Source organism: Lichenostomus cassidix, chromosome 1 (genome assembly GCF_008360975.1).
Source record: "Lichenostomus cassidix isolate B80296 chromosome 1, HeHo_3.0, whole genome shotgun sequence".
Classification (NCBI taxonomy): domain Eukaryota; kingdom Metazoa; phylum Chordata; class Aves; order Passeriformes; family Meliphagidae; genus Lichenostomus; species Lichenostomus cassidix.
In genome coordinates, this window is record NC_139479.1 from 62284856 (window position 1) to 62308082 (window position 23227).

At 34.5% G+C, this 23227-nt stretch overlaps 1 long non-coding RNA gene across 3 annotated transcripts in view; it reads right to left on the minus strand.

Moving 5' to 3' along the window:
* Positions 1-1790: 1790 nt before the first annotated feature.
* Positions 1791-23227, minus strand: part of LOC146444755 (uncharacterized) — a 75069-nt gene continuing 53632 nt past the window's right edge. The window contains exons 4-6 of one of the 3 annotated variants that reach the window (XR_014852236.1): positions 19643-19733; positions 4486-4572; positions 1791-2873 (exon numbers count right to left, since the gene is read on the minus strand). This is a non-coding gene — a long non-coding RNA (uncharacterized LOC146444755). Of the gene's footprint in view, positions 2889-4485; positions 4573-19642; positions 19734-23227 lie in introns of all 3 variants that reach the window. The other 2 variants (XR_014852235.1, XR_014852237.1) reach the window with 2 other exon arrangements.

Here is a 23227-nt window from a genome sequence, read left to right on the forward strand (position 1 = left end):
TTGTGTTTGTGTGATCTCAGCAATGTTTCTAAATGCCTGCTGGTGGGGGTATGGGAGAGTAAAGAAGACAGGGCCAGGCTCTTCTCAGTTGTGTCCAGTGACAAGACAAGAGGCAGCAGGTACAAAATGAAATGCAAGAAATTCTAGCTGAAAAGGACAGTCTGCAGTTTCCATCTTTGAATATATCCAAAACCTACTGGACACAGTGCTAAAGAAACTGCTTTGCCTGACCCTGTTTGAACTAGATGATCTCCAAAGAGATCTCCCTTACAACCTCAACTACTCTTTATTTTGGGATTCCTTTTCAGGACCAAAATCCATGAAGTAGCTGAGGGTACTAATAAGCTTGTCCTCTTCTATGTGGAATATGATGAGGGGGATGAAATTGACAATGGCTTCCCAGATCACCGCAAAAGCTACTACTGAACAGTCTACATTCCCTTCTGAATCTTAAGTGCAGAGCACTCTAGTGAATGTTAGGAATGATCTGACAAGTCCAAGCCACTTTCTCCAAGCCTGACTCGTACTCTTTGCCTCAAGCCAGATCCATTCTGTCAGGCTGCTGCTTCTTCCAATTTCAAGAAACAAACAAAATTTCAATCCTTCTGATTTTCCAGTTCATCAGATCTGTCCTTCCCGTATCTGTTCTCAGCTCCAACCTTTCTACATCAGATTTCTAGGCATGCTCCTCACACTAGTTGTCTTCACTCACATCCAGCTAACTAGCCTCAGTTTATTTTCAAGCAGGTCTATCTCTTCATTGCCGTCTATGTGAATTAAACATCTTTTTCCATACTGTTCCTAAGCTCAGCAGAAGATAAGCACCAGAACTGAAAACAGTGAGCCTTCCTTTCCTACATCAGGCACAGTCCTTAGAACCCCAGAGCCGCAGTATGAAGTGAGTTTCATCCAGCCACAGCCTACGGCATCACCCATGCAGGCAAATGTCTGGAAAATAAAACTGCTAATATTAAGCCACCTGTGAACCATGCAAGGAATGTAACATCCTTTTCAAAGGTTTAGGAACTGAATCATTTGGGTAAGCCTTCATAAGCACTTGAAGTAGTTTTCTCAATCCAGACAGGAACTTTGGTTCCTCAGTCGAACTCTGGTTCTGCAAATGCTCAAACTGTCTTTTCACCATGTCACTGAACTATTCTAAGCCGCTAGAGCCACCAAACAAGGCAGTCCAACCTTTGCCCTTCTGCTTCTTCCTGCTCCCTGCTATTTCCTGCCCTTGTGCCAGTGATAGGAGTTTGCATGGTAAACCAAAAGGAAGCAGTTTGTGTTTCACTCTTTGCTCAAAGGCCAACATGGGCACAATGAAGTAGTCAGGAACAAACAGTTTGGCCACTGGACTTTTACAAAGCCATGCAAATACCTACTTGTTGTATGCTCTCAAGACTCTCATCAGCTCTTAAGATTCACATCTACTTATAGAAGTCCCTGGGAAAAATCCTGTGTACATTAGAATACGAGATCTACAAAAGCAACTGGATGGTCTGCTGCAAGCACAAGTCTGCAGCATGCTGAAAAAAAAGTCAGTGACCTTTAAGGGAAGTGGTAGAGTGGAAGAATATAATCTTTTTCTTTTGTAATTGCAAGATTTTTGGTCTTTCCAACCACTTCTAAGTTTTCAAATGGTTGAAATGTACGTGCAGGTCTTTAATATTAAGCAGTTACAAATAAGCAAGTACAACACAGTGCTACTTGAAGAAACTCAATGAATTTCTGATGCCTTAACCTGATGCCTTAACCAGGCTTACCAGAAACAGAGGCCAGACAGAGTTAGGAGAATAAAAAGCAGACAAATTTATTATGGCCTTAGGTACATTCTTCAGGGCAAATAAAGCCCCCTCGTGAGGCTACACCCAAAAATAGACACCGGGTCACAAACTCTTCAGATTTTATAAATTCTATTTTATTAGCATATTGGGCCTTAATTATCCAATCACACCCCTAGGCAATGATGTCAACCACCCCAAGCCTTCTCCCCCCAACTCACTGTTGTTTACATATGTTGGGGCTCTGAGGTAACAAATGTGTCCTTGGATTTCCATTCAGAGGAATTATTTTGGCTAAAGGTGCTGGGAACAGAGGTTTTAGCATTTTATATGAAGCCTAGAACTACACACCAAACCTACACATACATGAAGAACAGAAGCTAGAAATTCTTAAGGCATCAAGCCAGATAGGATTTTTTTTCTAAGTAGTCAACCTCATTTTGATCATGTATCTTATGAGACCTGTAGTAGGTAAATGTGCACACAGAAATGCGCTTTATGAAAAGCTGTAAGCTATCTAATTCTGCATAGCTTTGCTACTGAGAACTGCTCAGGTCTGAACTAAATTGGAAATTTCAGCCATCAGTAATTTTACCAGTTCAAATCCATAGCATTAGCGGACAAAGGGACTGTGATTTTTACCAGGCTGAAATTCTGAAATATGGTCAAATAATGCAAATGTATGAATTACAAAAACTTGGATTCATATTCGTCTCCATCATGTTTCTACCTGTGCAACTGCAACAGCAGAAGGCCTGTGAAGGCTAAAATCAAACCAATCTCCAGTGCAGAGCAGTTTTTTTTCCTCCTTTTAAAAAATCTATATGATATATTAAGTTGAATGGTAAAATACAACAGAGCTAATAAAATTAGATTAGCAAGTGATACTGAGTCATGATAGTGAAGAAAATAAAATCTTAAAAGGAAACACACTTTCAGATCTGTATCTAAAATTAGTGACATTTACATAACCATTAGTCTACATTTGACTCACCACACAGTTCTTGCATGCAGCTTTTAAAAGGAAAGGAGCCCAAGTAATTCCCATTCTCACTGCAGCAATTTCAATAATCTCAATGAAAGATTCTCCTGCAAGAGAAAAATCTTAGTGGAAGATGAGAAAAAAAATTAGTAAATTCACAGTCAGGTATTCAGTTTAAACTTCTAACCATAAAACTGCTACCTGTCTATAGCCCAGTGGTTTAAGGAATGAAGTATTTAGTAAGTTTTGCTAAAAAATTTAGAAGGCCCTTTCTCTTTATGAGTTCTCTTTGCTAAAAGAATGACCAAAAATTTCCCAATTCCACTAATTTAGAAAAGGCTGTAAAAAATGAACAGTTTTTAGAGTTTTAATGAAGAGATACTGACAATTAAAGCAATATAATTTTTGTAGTTCTTAAATATATAAACAAACACACTTACCAAAGCATTGTTAGACAGGTGTAGCTTGAGAGGACTCCTTTAAAAAGTTCAGTTTTCACGTAAACCAAAGTTATATATAGTCTATTCTATATTTACCATCAGATACTATGAAGTTCTAAATATAGTTTCTGAATAAATGAAAATACAAACAAAAACTAATAAAGTGTTCACAAACAAACAGTATACAAATTTATAGCAACAAAAAGGCATAGGAAATACATGCAATGTCCTGTTCCACGACTCGCGTGCAGAAGTGGCTAGCCTTACTTCAGCAGCACAGTTAATACTGGAGATATTTACAGTCTTAACACCAATATTTACGTGCTGCTAAAGTATGACAGACATCAGCATCACAAGATTGACTAATTCATAAGTGGTATGTCTCTTCAGGGTGATGAAATCCTTGTATTTTTGAGGCAGCACAATATGGCCTGCACCTTTTCAAAACCCACAAACCATTATGTGCTGCTACGTTATGCCAAGGTGTCTACCATGCTTCAAGGAAATAGAAACATACACTGAGAACTGAATGCAGAATTTTCTTATTGCACTTTAGCTTTCATGTAGTAACATCAGCTGTATTAATGAACTACAAAATGTTTATAAAACATCTGTCCATTGCCAAGCTGACTGTTTATCTAGAGTGAAGGTCTAGACTTTATTGTCAACTGTGCATAATACCTTAATGGGATGTGAACCATGAACTGGACAATTGTGTGACTGATTAGAGGAACTAAAGATTATGCAGATGTTTACTTCAAAAGAAAACAAAAAAGTTTGGGTTATTTTCTAATCTAACTTCTGGTCATCTGGAAACTCAGATGTGAAAAAAAAAACCCCAACAACTTTCATATGTAAGAGAATAAGAGCTCATTTCAAAATATGCTTCTGTCAACTACTGTATCAGTCCTCAAGCCATTAGTTAGCTCTGCAGCTTACCCTTACTGCAATTTTTGGGGAGACAGACTTAAAAGTGTCTTCCTAATTAATCTGAGGGGAAAAAATATATTAAAAAAACCCCACAACAGATTGTGAGCAAGAACAGTAACTTATCTGTTATGAGCAGGAGTTCATCTGCCCCCAGCCTAGAATGACCATGCTACTTCACTTGAAGTAGGCAAGAGATCTGGAGTTCACACTCCTGCTAGGCATCATTTGCTTAGACTAAAGTATGCCAGAGATTTAAGTGTGTGTAGTCCTTTTACTGATTCCCTAGATAACATGAATTATGCTGTCTTTAATGTTTTTATACTAAACTGTTAAGACAAAAGCTACTTACACAGTACAGACCCAAGCACTCCACTCCATTGCAATAAGCCTTCTAGTCAGGTCATGATAAACAGCTTCTGGAAATTAACAGGGCTATCTGGAAGCACAAAAAGATTTGGCAGGCCACAAGGGGAAAAGATTGGGGAGTTTTTCTTCTCTCCCTTCCCATTTTTGTTCCTACAGTAACACAGGAGGACAATATCTGCTAGAAGAGTCCATTGCACAAATGTGCCAATTAAAGTGAGATTGCCAGCATAAACTTACAGGCAGCTGCAGCAACACTTTTTATATAGTTTATCCAGGTAGGAATGCTGATTTTAAGAACTGCATCAAAGAGCCATTTCCAGTATATTTTATACATGCACAGCTATATTTACACTTACCCCTACTCCACCTCTTACTACCTGTATTTGTTTTTCAAAATCAGACAGCTAAAATAGGCAAACTAGATTAAATAGGCACAACTTACCCAACTTACCATGGTGAATTAAAGGAGGAGTGCAAAGTCAAAATAAACCTAAACTGTGAAGGTAGATCTGACAGTTGGTCTCCCCCTGAAGAAACTCTGCTAGGCATGAGCCAAGAGAGGAAAAAGTAAAGACGATATCTCCACCATAAATATATATATATATGTATATATAAAATGTGGAAGGCAAAGATGAAGATAGATGTGAGCAAAAATGCTGGCCAGCAGTAGGAGATTTACTCTAACAAGAGGAAGTACTGCTCTGTACTTGTAGATTTACCTTAAAAGATTGAAAGAAAATTATTTAAATTAGACAGCTGCATTGATTAGACATTTAATACCTTTGGAAGTACATTTCTCTTTTTTACATTCAATCCAAATTCTTTTGAAACTCCATGTATGTAACTGATACTATTCTTTCAACTGCCTGGTTGCTTTCAGGTTCTAGCTTAAGTATGGAGGGTTTTTTTCCGTTGCATAACTAAATCCCTCTAAAATTAAACTATACACACCATGAAATGAAGACTTGGCACAACTATTATGACTATTATGCTATTTTCTACAGTAAGTACATTAGTAGGAAAACTTGCAGGTAATTCCACCCACCCATACAAAACATGAACACAAAACCTTAAGTGAATTTTAGGATTCCAGGCTGTTTATTTGTACTTTTCTTTTTTTTTTTTTTTTTAATTATTTTGGAGGTTGTTTTGTTGCTTGGCTATTTTTCAAACTTTGCTACAGAATGCCCCAAAAGAAAACAACCACCCCAAAATGCAACACAATGTGACTACATTTTCCACACTGCTATTAAAATAGATTTCATCTGCAAGCAGAATAAGCAAATTTTCACATAAAATTAAAGGCAGTGTATGTGAGAGAAGGGGTTGCAGAACAGGAAAAGGATGAAAGGAGGAAGACTAAGATAAGAAGTATACTGATAGCTAAGCCAGGAATCTACTGAAATCCAGGAGTGTCTGCACATAGCTGTACCATTATGTTTTGGTCATAAAGTCAATATAGTTGTTACTGAGAGTGCTTCTCCTACCTCCATCCTTGTGTCTTAAGAGGGGGGCCTCTGGATGAGAGACAGTCAGACAAAGGAGACCTCAATAAAAGCTGGGTATCATGCATGCAAGCAGTTCCATTACATTTCCCAAGTCCCTAAAAGCAAGAGCTCTGCTGAGGAAGGATTCTGAAGATGAGAACTGAAATTCCACAGAAGCAGCCTCACATACACAAGTCAGGAATGCTCTTTGAAAAAAAACTACTGGAACTGTTAAAAAAAAGAGTGTGTGTATGTGTGTGTATTTGTGCTTGTTTTAGCAATTGGAGTGTTCCCAAGCAATGAAGGAACCTTTCCTTGATTGCAGTATTTCTTAGGTGATTTATCAAAGACCAAGCCAATATAAAATATCATTTTCGGGTTTTATTGTTTATAGTTAAGAGTTTATGACAACACCAAGCCAAACTCAATCTTTTCTGACCCTATGAAAATCAGCTACAAGTCAATTTCTGGCTACTATACACACTAATAAGCTCCTTAAATGCTACTATAACTACTAATAAGCTCCTTAAACTTCTATGTAAAATATTATATCCAGAAGGTACCACTAGGCCCGCAATCTGACAGGTCAGTGACTTGGAGTAAAACATATCAAGGCCTTTGTATTAAATACTGTATGTTCTCTCTAATACCCAAGAACATGATGTAAAATTAAACATTTACCTCGTGCCTTTTGCTCATACAATACAAGCACCCTCTTGATACTCCTTGGCCAAAACATCTACCTCATTGATAGTGTTATACAATAGCCCACAACCATATTCCACTGCTTTTGTTACTTACTCATTAATGCAAAGCAACACAGATCCATTATGAAAGCAAGGCTATTGCTTCACTGCTCATCATGACCCTTTCCCAACCTTATTTCAGTTTAAAATTAGAAAACTGAATGTGAACCTGAAAGACTTAAGTGTTCCACAGGCTAAAGCATTACATTTGTCCACCAGTGCTACTCTGCTCCATAGCTCTGACATTGGCAATTACATGTCCATACCTCAGTTTTCCTGGGTTAGCTTAGTTTAAACTAGAAATGAGACAGGGTTTGCACTGAGATGGCACAGCATGAAATGGGGCATCTTTGATAAGTGTGTCCTGCTCTGTGCACTCCATTAATAGAGTAAGTTACTTCTATGTTAGACAGGACATTTTGCAGTGAAGCTTTTTGGACAACGGCTGGTGAATTTGCCAAGCTCTCCTCTCACAGTTCAGTGCCACTAACACACCACTAAATATGAATAAACAAACTGACAATTCAACACTTGCTGAAAATACTTTTGGGGTTTTATGGAACTACTCTGGGAAGAAGACAGAATTAGAGATAATCTCACTGTTCACTATCAAGAAATCTGAACACTTCCATTCTCTAATATTGTAAGATCTAAAAGTGTATGTAGCTGTATCTCTCATACACTGTTTACACCCCTCCCTCCATGTTTAAACAATAGTTTCATTTTATTTTTGTCATTGCATACTCAACACTGCAAACATACTAGAATTTATAACTCTTGTTCATTCTTAAATCTTAGATTTAGAAGTATATTATTTTACTCCTGCCTTCTTGTTCCTCTGTTAAGAAACCATCCTTCCTTCTAATTCGTGGTCAGCAGCCTTTAAAGTGATATGCATGTATTTTTTAAAAGAAAAGATTCCACTGAAATATTTCAAAACATTAACTTTAAAGGTAACAATGTACTTTAGGCTACTACTGCCTTATTATTTGACTCAGGCATAACCTATGATACTCAGTTAATTCGCTCAACTTAATTGAGGTTACATTGTGGTCAGAGAAAGAAGGATTAAGAGAATAAACTATATACCTTGATTGTTCTTCTCCTGAAGTAACTGTGAGATTTTTAATTTGTGTTTAAGACTGCAGTTGTAAAAAGAAAAAATAAAATTAAATAATTAAAAAAACCCCTGTCTCTAACCTGGCATTTTCATGCTCTGGTTGCATGTACATGTTTGGTTTTTTTTTTTTTAAATTAAATGATTAATACAGCAATAAATTTGCCTCACTTCACCTCAAAAAGGTGCAGTAATTCAGGACCAAGTTTATACACACTCTCTGTGTAAAAAAGGTCCTCCTATTCCTTCTAGCAAGCGGCTGAATATTTCTAACAGTATTATAAAGCTGTTAAAAAAAAATCACAATGCTTTAAATAATTCTCTGCACATAAAAATGAGTAGTTTTGGTAGCACAAACTTCGACATTAAAAAACTTAAAAAAAAAAAAAAAAAAAAAGAGATTGCCTGTTAACTATTTCCTGATTATGTCAGCAATACTCCCCATATAACCATGGCAAAAGACTGGGAGAACTACATTTTTTGCAATGTAAAGTATTAATAACTAAAGTGAAGCAGATGACTGCTGATTACTGAAGTTTACTGCTACTAAATTTGGAGAATCTATATCATGTGTCCAGCCATCTCTCCAAGGATCATGAACAAACAGATTTAGACTAGCTGGAGAACTACTGCATAAGATAAACATGAAATAACAAAGCCAGCTAAAAATAAAAACCAGGAAGTAAAACCATTGAGAAATTCAGAAGTATAAAAATACCTGGAAATTTGGTAGTGCAGTTAAGGACTCTAAGCATCAAATTCTGTTTTACACCCTTTTTACTTAATCTAAGACTCCAGCTACTGCTTATACTAGCTTGACTCATATATTAATTTGTATGAGGTGCACCCCCCTGCCGATCGCATGCAGGAAGACAAATCAAAGTGAAGACAGTTACTTGGTTCTGCAATATTGATGCTTATATTGGAGTGATGAATAGAAAACAGGATGCAGTGGATTTCTGTGAAAGGCAAGAAACTAAAGGTAGTCAGGTCTGACTTGAACAAGTACAGTATGTCAATTTTTACAGCTTGCTAGCTAAAAAAACCATAATTATGGGAAGCTGACATAACACACAAAAATTATCAATGTATACTCGGGTATATTATCAGTGTATTTTAGAATCAACTGTAGCTTAAAAATAAAACCGAATAAGACTAACCCCTCCCACCTCTTTTCCCGGCTTCTAACAAGAGTTTTGTCAGAAATTGATGCATTAACTAGATTGCTATATGAAACACTTTACAGGGAACTTGTAAAGTGTAACAAGCTCCAAGTTCTAGCAGAGTTTGTAAAAACTGCATTTCAGAAAAGCTTTCCAGATCCCTCTTGACTGCACTGGTATAGCTAGCACACAACTTTTAAAAATCTGTCTTCCCTGCACCTTTGGCAAGCACACAGGAAGAAAACTGTGTGAACACTTTCAATCTGTACCAGCATTCTTTCTGCTTGAAAGGACACACACAAAATTAAGAAAAACGAAGAACCTATTTTCTATGTTCTACAAAGTAAGTTTTATATTTCATTACAGGAGTAATTAAAATGTTCCTTTCCAACCAATTCTATCACAAAAAAATTAAAACTAGATATAGCAGAGCTATCAAAAAGAAAGCCATATCTGTCTAAAAATATGATCTTCAGTTTCTGTATGAGTAATAAAAAATTTTTTCTAACACCTTTTTGGATCAAAAAAAATTTTAAAAAAAGAAATATTTTCAAGTTCACCAGCAAAGGTAGCATTAGATTATTACACTATTACATTCAGAAAAGATTATCCTATTATTATAGCTGGTGTACAAAACCTGAAGCATACAGAATCATTGCTGATAAAAGAAAATGTGACAATCCCTCTCCAAACAACAGTAACTGTACAATACAAACCAGCTATATAATGTAAAGTTATTAGGATAGGAAAAAGGTTCTCCTCTTAAACACCTTAATTTAAAAAACTTTTAATCTATCAACTATTAGTTTTCTATTAATTCATTAATTTCAGGTTTTCTTAAAAAATATAGTTTTATTAAGTTCTCAGAAGACTTGCTCATTTAACAGGCCTCACACAAAATTCTGTGCTCTACTAAGCTGGCACTGTCTTTTATGAAAGAAGGCCATGCAGGTATTACTGCTTAAATCTTCTAACTTTACAAAGTACAGCAAAGCATTTCTTGTCCTCAACAGAATATTCAAGTAGCTTTTGCAGAAAGCCTGGTGGTTGGTGCACAGGATAAATTTCCAAAGTACTTCTCGGAAAGTGAAAAATCTATTAGTCAGCATTAGCCAGACTGCCTTCCTAGTTGCTGTCTTATCTCAAATTGGTAAATAATTATAAATCATAGACCAGTAACAAGAGCAATTATTTTTTAATAAATTGCCTTATATATAAACAATAACTATTTATACTATGCCAAACCACAAATCTTAAATTGAGATTTTGATACATCTCAGTATTGTATGGGACTATAATGCCTAAAGATAAAAACCAGACCCTTAGCTCAGAACGAAACCCCACTTGTAAAGGGCTAAATTTGCTGCATGTCTGCTTTCAAAGATTTAAGGTCAGAGTGACAATGCTATAAAATAAGGGTCAAAGCACAAAAAGACCAAGGCCACAGAACAAAGAGCTTCTCGTGTCCAGAAAGAAGTTGCTTTTTGTAAGCCTGCCTTCTGGCTCAGGCCGTAAATTTGTCTTTTTCTTAACATCATCCCTACATGACTTCTATAAAATGCCAGACCACAGTATGACTTATGAAAGGTGAAACTGACCTGCTTGAAGAAATAATTAAACTGTTAAGGGAATCCACTAGTTAATAGCAGAGGAACACCTCCTAGGAACTGCTACTTTTCCAGTCGTTAGCTGTATTTCTTATTTCTACAACTTCATTATTTAATCAGTAACTTCAGCAGAAGTTTTAGGTGTCCATAACACCTTTGGAGTGCAGATTCCTAGTCATATCTTTTGTTCATTCAATGGTAGCTGGAGCAGCAATCTTTCCCCCACCACTCCGTGAAATACTAATAGAATACTACTAATATTAATAGATACCATCTAACACACAGATCTGTGTATTCCCTTTCAGAAATATTCTTGTTTGGTTCCCCACTTCCCATCAATGAAACCCACTACTCACAGAACTGAGCTAATACAAAATAAAATGGTGTTTTCTAAGGCTGATAGAGAGCGATAAATAGTGAATTTCATTCTTCCAGATAGAAAATAAACCTCATTTAGAATATGCTTTTCCAAAACGATGACAGTTTTGCCAAATGAAAGGAACTTAATCCACTGGGAAAAAAAAAAAAAAAAGATAAAATATATGGATGCTGGGTGCTTCTTATGGCTTTATATTAAGCAAGATTTTCAATATTTCACTAACAAGCTCAAAGCAAAACCATGCTGAACTAACCAGAAGTTAATATATTAAGAAAAAAATTTATAAACCAATACCTAAAGCACAGTAGTAGTTAAAAAAAAAGAAAACAAAACAAAACCAAAATTGTACCCTCAAACTAAAAAATACCCAGAAACTTAAAAGATGCTAAAACACTGAGAACTAGCATCTGACTTATTTTAAATAAAAAGTTACTTGACAGGATGCTCTTTGAGCAATATTAGTATTGCAAGAAGTGTCTCTCCACCATAATCCAAACCATATATGTAAGAACCAGAATTACCTACATTATCTTTTATAGCAGGTCTAAGGCAAAACATTTTGAAAACTCAGATCCTTCCTTACTTCAAATAATTATTTTCCCCTTCAAAACAGATGGCTTTTGCTTTCAAAGTTACTTTTTTTTTTTCAGTCCTACTAACTTACTTAAAAGCTGGAACTGGAGATTCAGATATGTGGAATTAGGTTAAAAAAATATACAAAAAAAAAAACCCCTTACCTTTTAACTCTGGAGATCTGTAACATCTGAGTTTCAGTGCCGACAAAATAGAAGTTTCATGAAACAAATTACTTTGCTTTTGATCTACATTAAGCTGTAATATCTGATTCCTATATTAATTATTAAATGTGGCATTTAATAAAATTATCTGGGTTTTTTTCCTAAAAATTTAATATAATTGAAAAATACCTTAATATAGGAAAAGCCTAATGTAACATATGAAAGGCCTACTCCAATCATCCTACACTTTTTGAGAAATGATTACTCGTCATCTCTCAAGAAGCACTGGTGCGAGTATACTGATTTTTCTTGTGGTGAATAGCAGCCCACAAGTTAAGGAACTGATGCAAACTGGCAGATTTCCCCTTCTAATTCTGAGTCATATGCGTCATCTTTTTGTCAAAAGCTGGGAAGAAAAAGAGTGTCTCTTCCAGCCTGCCACATGAAACCACCTGCATAAAGACAGAACAGACCAATATTACAATACTGGTCTGCACATTGCTGGTACTTACACATTTGTTCTTGCTTTGTTCAAATAAACAAAATTCTGAAGACAGCTTTAATGTTAATGACAGAACTTATCTCTTTGATTTAGGGCCAAAAATCAAGCTGGTAAAATGAAAAGAAAAAAAAAAGAAAAGAAAAAGAGAAGAGTCATATTGGCATGGAAATGCTTTTTCTTGAAACGATAGTGTCTTACCTGCAAAAGACTAAGGGTTCAGTTCCTTAAAAGATTAAATGTGTGCTTGGTGTAATCACCTAGAATCAGACAGATTTGGTAAAAATACATTCACAAAACCAAGAGTTCATGCGTGTGATTAAGACCTCTTTATCACTGGGTATGACTGCCAACTAATTCCTCAAACCCACTCCCCAGTGAAACCAAAAATCTCCCCTAAACCCCAGAGAACCTATCAAGTTCTGTAAGATTAAATTTCACAGGATCTTCCTGCCTGCCACCCCCCCCACCATGTATTTTGCAAATTAAGAACCAAGAAAACTATTTTCTTCTTGGACAGATTGATCAAGGTCAGTAATTGCCAGACCATATATACGGTGTTATGACACAATATCTCTCTTTCAAAGGCTCCAGCACCACTTAAGGTTGGGCACATCATTGCCAGCAGACTACACATTTTCAAATTGTACTACAGTTGCTGATAAGACCTGCAGAAAACAGGTGTAAATGCTTACTATAACAATGCAGTGTAGTATTCATATTCTTCTGTATCACTGCCAGAGTGATTGCAAGTAAATATTCTTTATTAAAAAAAAAAAAACACTTGAAAGCAGCTAAAGCAAATTTTAGACATTTATAGTAAGTCGTGCAAAAAGATGCAAAGAAAATACAACTTGACAAATTGATCCAGAGTGTAGAAACAAACGTGTCATTTTAATAATAGATTAGCTTTTTTATATACAAGCACACAAAATATATATTATATATATGCACACAGAGTTAGATAGAAAGACAGGTATAAACTCACACACACTTATATAAAGTGCCTTTTGTTTTGAAATTTGTACTGTGCCACAAGCATTTACACGGCTGGGTGCATACATTTCAATATAATGAGAAAATTTGCATTGCTAAAATAAGAATACTAGAGTGCTTTTCAAGAACCACGACACCATCATTTGCAATACAGGTTATTATTTACAAGTATTAAGATGTTCTGTGTATCTATAATGACACTGCAACAGTGAAAACTGTAATTTATTATGTAATGCACTGTTATATAAATTGTTTAAATTGTGTACAATATACACAGATTATCTCTTCTACTTGGTTAAATATTAAATACAGCACTTTATTGCTCATCTACAGCTAATTTTTTTTTTGCATATATTTTACTTGATAAAATTATAGACACAAAGGACCTATCTGATGCCTTATCCTGGTTGTCACATGTTTTTGGTGTGTGTGTAGTTTTTTAATATGAAATTAATTATTCATACTGTCTTCTTAATTTGACTAACTTTGCAGTATTTTGTAAGAAAATATTTTACTCACCATACATTCCATTTTCCTTGGTACTTAACAAAAGACATTTAAGCTTTCCTGTAATGTTACCTTACCCCTCAAATCCTAGTATCTTTCTAAGAGTTTGATGTTGCACATGACAGCAAATAAAAATCAAACAAAACCCACCACTGAGAAAGTTATGCCTTTTCGACAGTGGCAAAAGCAAACGAGGTAAGATACTGTGGAAGATGTTTCTAAACTTGTAATTCAGAAAAGCATAAGAAGTGGCTTAACTTCTTTTTCATTCAGTGGAGCACCCCAAGATATGAAAAGTGAGTCAAATAAACCATTTAGGAGGGTAATCACAAAGAACAGCTTTTGCCTGGGGGAGACCCTGGGAAAGTCTGCATCGGCTCCCTCTTTTTCATCTCAGGGCCACAGGCAACCGTAACTGTTCTGGGGTAAGCTGCTGCTTTGAATTGCCCTCTAGTGTTAGCCTTCATTAATTCCTACCTCAATGACAAATGCTGTTCAGGTTTTTAATAATGGAAAGTGGGTCAGCAACATAAGTTATATTAAGCTAAAAAAATAATAATAAAAAAAAAACTTGAACAGCGTTTCAAATTTGTTTTCAGGTCAGAAGATAGTGAGGTTGACAAATTAAGTATTACACACCAAAAATGTAAGAAGTCTATACACCTAAATGGCAAAAAAAAAAAAAAAAAAAAAAATCAAGGACAACAAATAAGAGATAACTTGTGAACATTCTTGTATTTTACACTTCTGTTCGTTTCTTATGCAGTTTCACAAAAATATCAATTTCTGAATCAAATACTCAATATTCACAGCCAAATTCACTGTCATTATGGTGGGATCAAAACCTCAACAAAAACAGGAGAGTTGCTGATGTCAACAGAAAACAGTTTAGCAGTACCAATACCCTGGAAGGAATTATTCTCTCACTGCTAATTCAAGAATCCCCTCATTACACCCTAAACCTGGATGCAAAACAGGCACCATGAAGACCCACATTTTAAACCTAGTAATACTAGGAAGAGAAGGCAAGCATTTTACTGTGATTTTATTTCAAACCATATTTTATCTGGTCTTGGATTGATTAGAGAGGTCATGAATTTGGGACTTAAGTATGGAGAATATATTAGTAACACTTGCATATCATACAGGCTGTGGATTTCCACATACATAGAATTAAATATGAGAGTATGACCCTTTGTTTTAAAAAATACTCTGGTCATACAGAACTACAGTCCCTCACTCTGACTGAGAGCTGAAAAAATATTTTTAGAATTAGGTGTTAACACAGATGAAGAAAAGTACAGATTCGAATGCTGCTTTTATAATTCCTGTGCTTGGCACTAAAAGCATCATTTTCCCTTCTCCTGAGAACCTGGAAAAAAATCTTATGGTTTTAGGGGGCATAGGGACAGGGTAACCAGTACATAACCGTTCTTTTTGATCAGGAGTTTTTTGCCTTTGCAAAATGCTGACAATAAGTGTTACAGTATCAAAAGAGAACTCTGCTCTGCAAAAAACTTTTCAATACATATTTTCACTTAGAGACTTTCTTATAAGAGCCATTGCAACGTTTCACAATAGATGGAGCATCTTCCTTGTCGAATTTTTGAGCTTGACTAAAATATGGACTATCTTGCAACAAGAGAAAGCAAAGGATTTTCAGAATTACTTAAGTGATAATATTCATAAGACAACAGTATCTACCCATTCTACCGAGAGAAAATTTTGCTCCAAAAAGAATACAGAAATTATAAAGCAAATGTTTTCATTTATCAGATCCATTGGAAGTCCTGTTTAAATCTAGAAGTGACTTTTTCTAACACTGTTTTGAGGTAGGAAATGATCAGTTAAAGCTGGTAGGATCATAATCATGTTCATAATTACAATATTTTTTAAATGTCTAAGTTAACTTTCATATGAATGCTAAAATTCATTTCCTCCCGGGGGGAGAAAGGGGGCAAAAAAAAAAAAAATTTAAATTGCTCTTCATGTCATCTAGGAAGTGGAAGCATAAAATCACAAAAATCTTTGGCCAAAGGCTTAAAAAACCCAAAAAAAAAACCCACACAAAACTCCCACAAAACAAAACAAAAAAAACCCCAAAAAACCCATAGGAAACTCACAGGAAGTAAAAAGTAAGCTCTTAAAATTTAGTGGGTTAAAGACAAGGTGTAAATAGTTCAGAGATATTTGCACATTACTAAGATTTTTAAGTACTTCACAAACTAGAAAACAGATATTGCTGGTATCTTGCTTTAATTAGATTATTTTGATAATATATTTTGATAAAAAGAAATAATTTCTTATAATACTGCTCTAAAAATTCAGAATAACAAAAAACCCCTTGCTTTCTGAAAGAAAAAAAAAAGTCCTGCCCCAAACAAATGTAGAAAAAAATTACCATGAATATCCATGTATTTGAAATAAATTAAAAATTAACAAAGCTAGAAACAGTGGTTTATTCAAACACACTACTCAATTCGCAATTGCATCTTCATACATGCCCTGTTTCTCGTGTGCAAACAGCAGTCTAAAGCAAGGTATATGAACATGCCATCAATACACTATATGAACATTTAACAACTTTGATTACATTTCTCATTTCCCCACCAAGAGCTTCACTGTATGGGCCTACAAAAATTCCCCCTTAGATTTTTGTTGAAATTAAACAAAAATAATAATAAAAAGGGGGCAATACCTTACTTATATATATTTGCATTTGAGTGAGAAGAATAAGAATTTAAATAACCCAGTTGGCACATTTTAACTATTTTTCCTAAAGAATTTGCATGTCATTTGCTTTTCTTTTCCTATTGCCTAGCAAGACCATTTTATCAACAAACGAGGAAAAATGATACATAAGTATGCCAGTGTTAAATACTTCCTATATATATGTTTCATTGAATGTCTGAAGTAATAATAAAAATTAATGTCTATTTAAATCTAATAGTACACAAAACTCCATTTTAAAATAATGTAGGGCTGGATTTAGTTTAAACTAACAAAATCCAGAAAGTTCAGTTGCTTCAAATTTAAAACTTAAAACAGTCATGCCTAAAGATATCATACAAGGGTTTCAAACAATGGTTGATTTTACATATGTTGTAATAACTAGGCATGGCTTGCATTTATAGCTACATACCTCTTTCAGGAAAATTATTTCACTTGCCTTTGAAAAGCAAGAGAAGCCCTTAAAGAAAGCATAAACGAATTGTCAAAGTAATCTGCAACAGTTCCTTTTGGATGAGCAATAAGCATGCATTGTCAGCTTTCAAATTATGATTTAGTCAACAAGACTTGTAGAGCCTCAAGTGTTTCACCTACACGAGGAACAGTAAAAGTGGCCATGGAAAGTTCCACATCTGAAGCACTTCAGCAAAGAAGACTGCACATTTTTATCTTTTCAACCTCATTACAATTAGATATTGCAAAACAGTTTATGAAGTCAAGCACATAGTTTGCAACAGCCATAACCAGCAATTTTTAAGGGGCAAGGACTGCAGGCCTTTAGCTCAGGGTGAACTTGCAACAAAATCAATGGTTGTTTTGCCAAATAAGAACTAGAATAGGAGAGGCTAAGAGTAGGAAAATAAAACAAACACATCCCACCACCTTTCTTGAAAGTTTCACCTACTCTTTGGGTCAAGAAACAGTCATGTTGACTACCAAGTACAAAACAGCTCTAGGAGAAAAAAAAATTCTAAAAATTAATATGGGCCAAAATTCAGCACAAAAATGTTCTAAAGCAAATCAACACCTTAAGTGGACTCTAATCATAACTGACAACTGCAGCACTCTTAAAAGATATTAGAGCTTGTAAATGAGTAAGACTCAATTACTACATTACTGCAAAACTTTTTGCACTTTCTATAAAGACATTTAGACTGGTCCTAAAGTTCAAAATACTTTAATATATACTAAATTTTTTAAAGGAAATAAAGTGTGCATCTAATGAGAGTATGATTGTGCAAATCCTTATTCATGGTAGTGAGTCATTTGAACTACTTGTGTATTTTAGTTTGCAGGATTAGGCCCTAAATGTAAAATCCCTTTGGTTTACAGTTGCAAACCAAAAACCACCTTTTCTGCTGAATAAGAATCTATGAGAAATACTCTGAACCTGTGTCAGACCAAGGAACACTCCATCAACCTTTCACCTTTTAAATATCTCACAAGGGAGCCTTAGATACCTTTGCCTTGCAATATAATCCTCAGTTTCATTATCAAGAATATAACTGCTTTTGTGCAGGGAAAAAAATGAACAAATTCAAACTGTTCAGTGAAATCCTGAAATCTTTATGTTCCTAAGAAAGTTAGGAGAAAAAAGGGAGGATGAAAAAAAAAAGAAAAAAAAAAAAAAACAACAGAAATGCAGTACACCCAAAGCAGTTTCTGGGCAGCCCGAGATATTTATTTATTTGGGAGCATATTAAGCATGTTACCCAAACACGGTTACAGCACTAATAGAAGTACTTTCACTGTGTCTTTAATCACATAAAGAAAGGATTAAAACTGAAAGAATTACCTACTCACTAATCACAAACTACAAAACTTATATAAAGTTAACTTTTACTTCCTATACTTTCTGTATTCAAAGTTGCCTTATTCAACTGATAGTTTTCTGTAGGAGGTCTTAACTATCCTAAAATCATAGCATTGTATAAAAAAAATATATTCAGAACATATCTACCTCAAATACTTCTATAACAGGAGGTGTATTACTGGTAAATTCCAGTAATTCTTCAGTTCTACTAGCCATTAGTTAAAACAATGAGGAAATATGAAATTTACACCTCACTGGGTTTGCTTGGTAGAAATTAGCAGTCACTGGGATAATCTGAAATTTTGGGTTTTTTAAAACTTCTGTGATTTTATGGTACAATTATTTCCTACAAAAAAATGTGCTCTTGAAGACAGACAGATTTGATTAAGGATAAAAACTGAATTCCAGCTGAAAGCTGGAATTGCTAAAGTCACAACATGTTCATAAAATTTGTTGTACTGTAATATACTCCGCTGAAGATAAAGTCTTACAGATTTTACTACTCCATTTAGTATTTAAACAAATTTACTCAATCCAAGACCAGTTACTATTTTAATTTCAATTGTCTGTGTAAATGGTTAGTTAAGACTATTTGTATATGAGTAGATAGGTTATGATTACTCTGAATGGATTTCTCAGTTTCAGCCAAATGAGTACTTTTAGTGCAAAGCAGGACTTGCAATATGAGTGTAGCATAGTCCGTATGAACTCCTTTTAAATATTCAGTGTTTTACAATATAGTACCTATTTACCAACAACTAAAGTAAAAAAATAAAATTTGACTACTCTGGTACAGGTGGAGGGCTCTGAGGGCCTTTTTTTTTTTTCTGTTTTCTGCTTCTTTGCTTATCAGGTAGCTAGTTTACTAATGCCTTTAAAACCAAATTTTACACACTACATGGAAAGGCACTCAGCTATCTCTCTTCTATTCTATAACACACCCTCCCAACAAAAAAAAAAAAAAGTTATTGAAAAATATTTTTTAAATATTATCCATACTTTTTTTTTGGATTAGCAACATTTCAGTTGGAGTAATTCCCAAGACAGGAATATGAGAACAATACTATACAGAGAATTTATATAGCTCAAATGGATCAAGGTTGCTGCAAACTCAGCTTTTTATACATATTTTTGGCCACCTCATTTTATTCTGAGCATAACTTGTGGCAATACCTTTACTAAGTCTTTTATAATTTTACAGGAGGAGTGTAAAGAAGAATTATTTTAACAAATAATAAATTTTTGAACAATCCCAGCAGAACTGGCCTATTTTGAATAATCTGAATAAGTTATACTACTGTGCACATTTTTTAAAATAAAGAACATATGTAATAAGAGAAATGTTAATATAATATATACCATGCTCATGCTCCATCAACCTTCCAGAGAGTCTTTCAATCACAGGAGTAAGCCGTTCTCCAAAATCAGCTCTCTATTGAAAGGTCAAAACCTGCAATAAAAATGTCATGTATTATAACATATTTCCAACACCCACAGTTTCATGGTTGATCCCCAAACATAGATGTAGGTCATCAGCTTGACCCTCACATTGTCTATGTTACAGGAAATCCTAATTTCAAAAATACTTTTTTTTAAAACCAAACTGACTTGATTAGGAACACCTGTGATATGCCTCTTTATTATCAGAAGCCTCCTGAAACAAATCAGATTAGCATGTTTCTGCTTTCATTCTTCCCACAGCATTTTAAGATGAAAGTAAGAGGGAGAAGGAGTAAAAAAAATTTAAAAAAAAGAAAAAAAAAAAAAAAAAAGAAAAGAAAATAAAGGAGTAAGGGGTGCTGTTCTCTCTCCCTTCCTAACCACTACCAACATCTCCCTCCACCCTCAAACGAGCAAGCAGGTAAGTTTTTTTAGTAAGTAAACTACTTAATAGATGTGTGATTACTACTGTCATATTTCATAAAACATGCTATTGACTGTTCAGTATTTAAATTCTAGTGTTTCACTTTAACGAGTTCTAATTTTTTTTGCTCTTCAAGGCAGTACCATTACTGCTTTTATTAAAACCTAGCCTACAAATATTAGCTACTTTAAAATATATAATGGAAAAATTACAATCATATAATACTGAGAGATTAAATAAAATTAAAGAAATTTAAAAAAAAAAGGGCAGCCATGATCAGGTAAAAACAAAGTGCAACTTGTCAGACGCAGTAACAATAGTCAAATAGCTACTGGAGGAAACATTGCATTCACACAGCCAACATCTTAAATCTATTTTGACTTTATTTGAACATTTTCACTGTAGACACCATAACAAGACACATCCTATGCCTAATAAAAGAGTAGCTGATGCCTAGGTCAGTCACCTGCTTACAAATACTTCCATAAATTTGTTCTTTATTCTTTAAGATTATTCAAAAAATACTACAATCCCCCCCCAGATATGGAATTATAATAAGAACCCTGCTTTAACAAGAAAAAAGGAGTTTGTCTGTATTTTCATGTATTCCACACACCACCTATTTCATCTTTTTAAAAAAGTTTCTGTTCTTAAACCAAACCCACAAAACTCGTGGTCCTCCTCTGTGCTTATATTGAGATTTAACATACTTGAAGATTATATTGAAACTGGCCTTACATAAAGCTATTTAAAATGAAAATACAAGCCTAAGCCCTATTCGATGTGTAATTATCTTTTTCTCAGACCAAATCTTCAAGTGAATTTCAGTTCATGCTAAATCAAATAATTAGTTGTTACCAGATTCAATGTTGAAAAGTTTATTAATAACCTATTTACTGCAGATACACTCACTGCAGTGGCTGAAAACAAGCTAAATAGTCACGGGGCGGGGGGGTCCTATTTCTAACAGTGGTTTCCTTTAGACATTAATAACGATCACTGAAAGTCACTCCTATCTTTCAGTTTTGAGCAATATAAAAATATTGCCTTCTGTTTTAGAAGGGAAATCTTTAACAAAAGAAAAGCTAAATGTACATGATTAGCATTTTCTACTATTGTGTGCATGTGGTAATAAATGTATGTGTGTGAGGTCATCCTTTTACACTAGCAACTGTTTATTATCGAGATATGGAAAAGTGTTTAGAATTAGATAATGTTCAAAAATTTAGTATTCTCTGTAAAGAGAGTATTTTTTGTTTTTAATGATACACAAAAAATATTATATGCAAGTATTAGAGTAAAAAATTTACCAACTTTAAGTGCTAGCTGGACTAAAGCTCAAGTTGTGCTACCCTCCTTTAACACTCACACAAACCTTCTGAAGTTCTCACACAGCATAAAAAGCTAAGATCAGAACTATTCCTCAATTGCCGTGATATCAACTGTCTAGTGAATAGGTGTATTCCAAAGTTTCATTATTAAAATGAGTGTTTTAAAAACTTACATTAAAGGGTTAAAAAAAAAATTAGTACAGACATTGCCTTACACCCTTATGGGCAGAAATTTTTATACCTAGCTTACTCTAAAAATTTTTGAAATTGTCCAGTATCCACAATGAATACATTTTTCAATAAAGAGATTCCTTTTGAAATCCACCTTATGTATTAATACATCAGTAACCTAAAAATTCGACATAACTCCTGCCAATAATGCACCAGGAAAAAAAAACTGCAAAGCAACATCTTCACTGACTAAAAGAGGTTACTCGAAATCTGTGGCTATACCTCTCTACTCTTTCTGATGTCCCCATTCTATTTCAGGGGCATATCAACTTTTTTTTCTACCTTTAAAATACATTAGTAGTTCTATTAAAAAAATAGATGGCTGTGAGAAGAGCCGCAGGGGATTGGGTACAAAAAGAATTTGGGCAGCCTGTTCAAAAAAATTTTCCAAGTATTACTGATAATAGAAAACATAATTTTTTTCAGACCAGGTTCCATTGTTGGATATTAAGTGTTTAGAACTTATAATAATAAATAAGTGGGAAAAAAATCCATGGAGAGCACTTATTGGCATACATAAAGTTATTTCTAGTTTTAAAAACTTTCTGATAAAAATATTTTTCTGTTTCAACACAAAAGCCTCCAATTTCATTCCCTGTTTCTTTCACAGGCAGTCAAAACTAGTCCAAGATGCGCTCTACCCTTGACAGTTTGCAATGAATGTGAATTACTCGAATAACTTGCAATGGGCCTTTGGGTGTGGGTGGATGACTGTATCTACAAAGCAGAATACCTGCAGCATATTCGTAGAATACAGTGATAAGCTTCTTGGTTCTCCCTTACATACTCAGTAGTTAATTGCTTCCCCATGCAAACAACAAAACCCAGTAAGGTCCTATAAAAGAAATACTAACTGATAGGTAGTTACTTTTCCTGTAAAGAAAGCTAATGTGCTTTTACTTGTGTAAAAGTGTATCAGGAAAGTGGTGATACACCTGTTAGGATGAGTTTTGACACTCAAGATGTTACTACAGTAAGCTTCCTATGAAGTACTAGCCTGACACATGGAAAAGTCACACAGTCTAACTTTCAAATTACTGATATTTCTGAAAATTAAAAATTCAAGAGTTACTTCAAGCTTCAGTAGATTTATATCTATAAAATGAGAGAGTACCTCGTGGAAACTTTCAGTACAATTTTGGAGGAGAAAAAGAAAAAAAACAAGCCCCAATCAACTGAAGCTTATTTGGATGTTTTTCCTAAGAATCAAGATAAAGGATTAGATTGAAAAGAAACAAAGAAAAAAAAATTAAAAAAAATACACACACTATGCTACATGTTATACCTAAGCAAGGCTTAATTAGCACAGAACTTTAGCTTTTACTTATTGATAAAATATAAATATATACATTTAGATATTTAAGTTCAACTGATATTTCCTCCAAATGCAACTTTTCCAGGGCCAAGTAATCCCAGTTAATGTTTGACATTTTAACTGAGGTAAAAAATGCAAGCAGCACTACAAGGGTCTATTTCAGCTTCATTATTTTTTTCCCCCTAAATATCTCAAAATAAAGA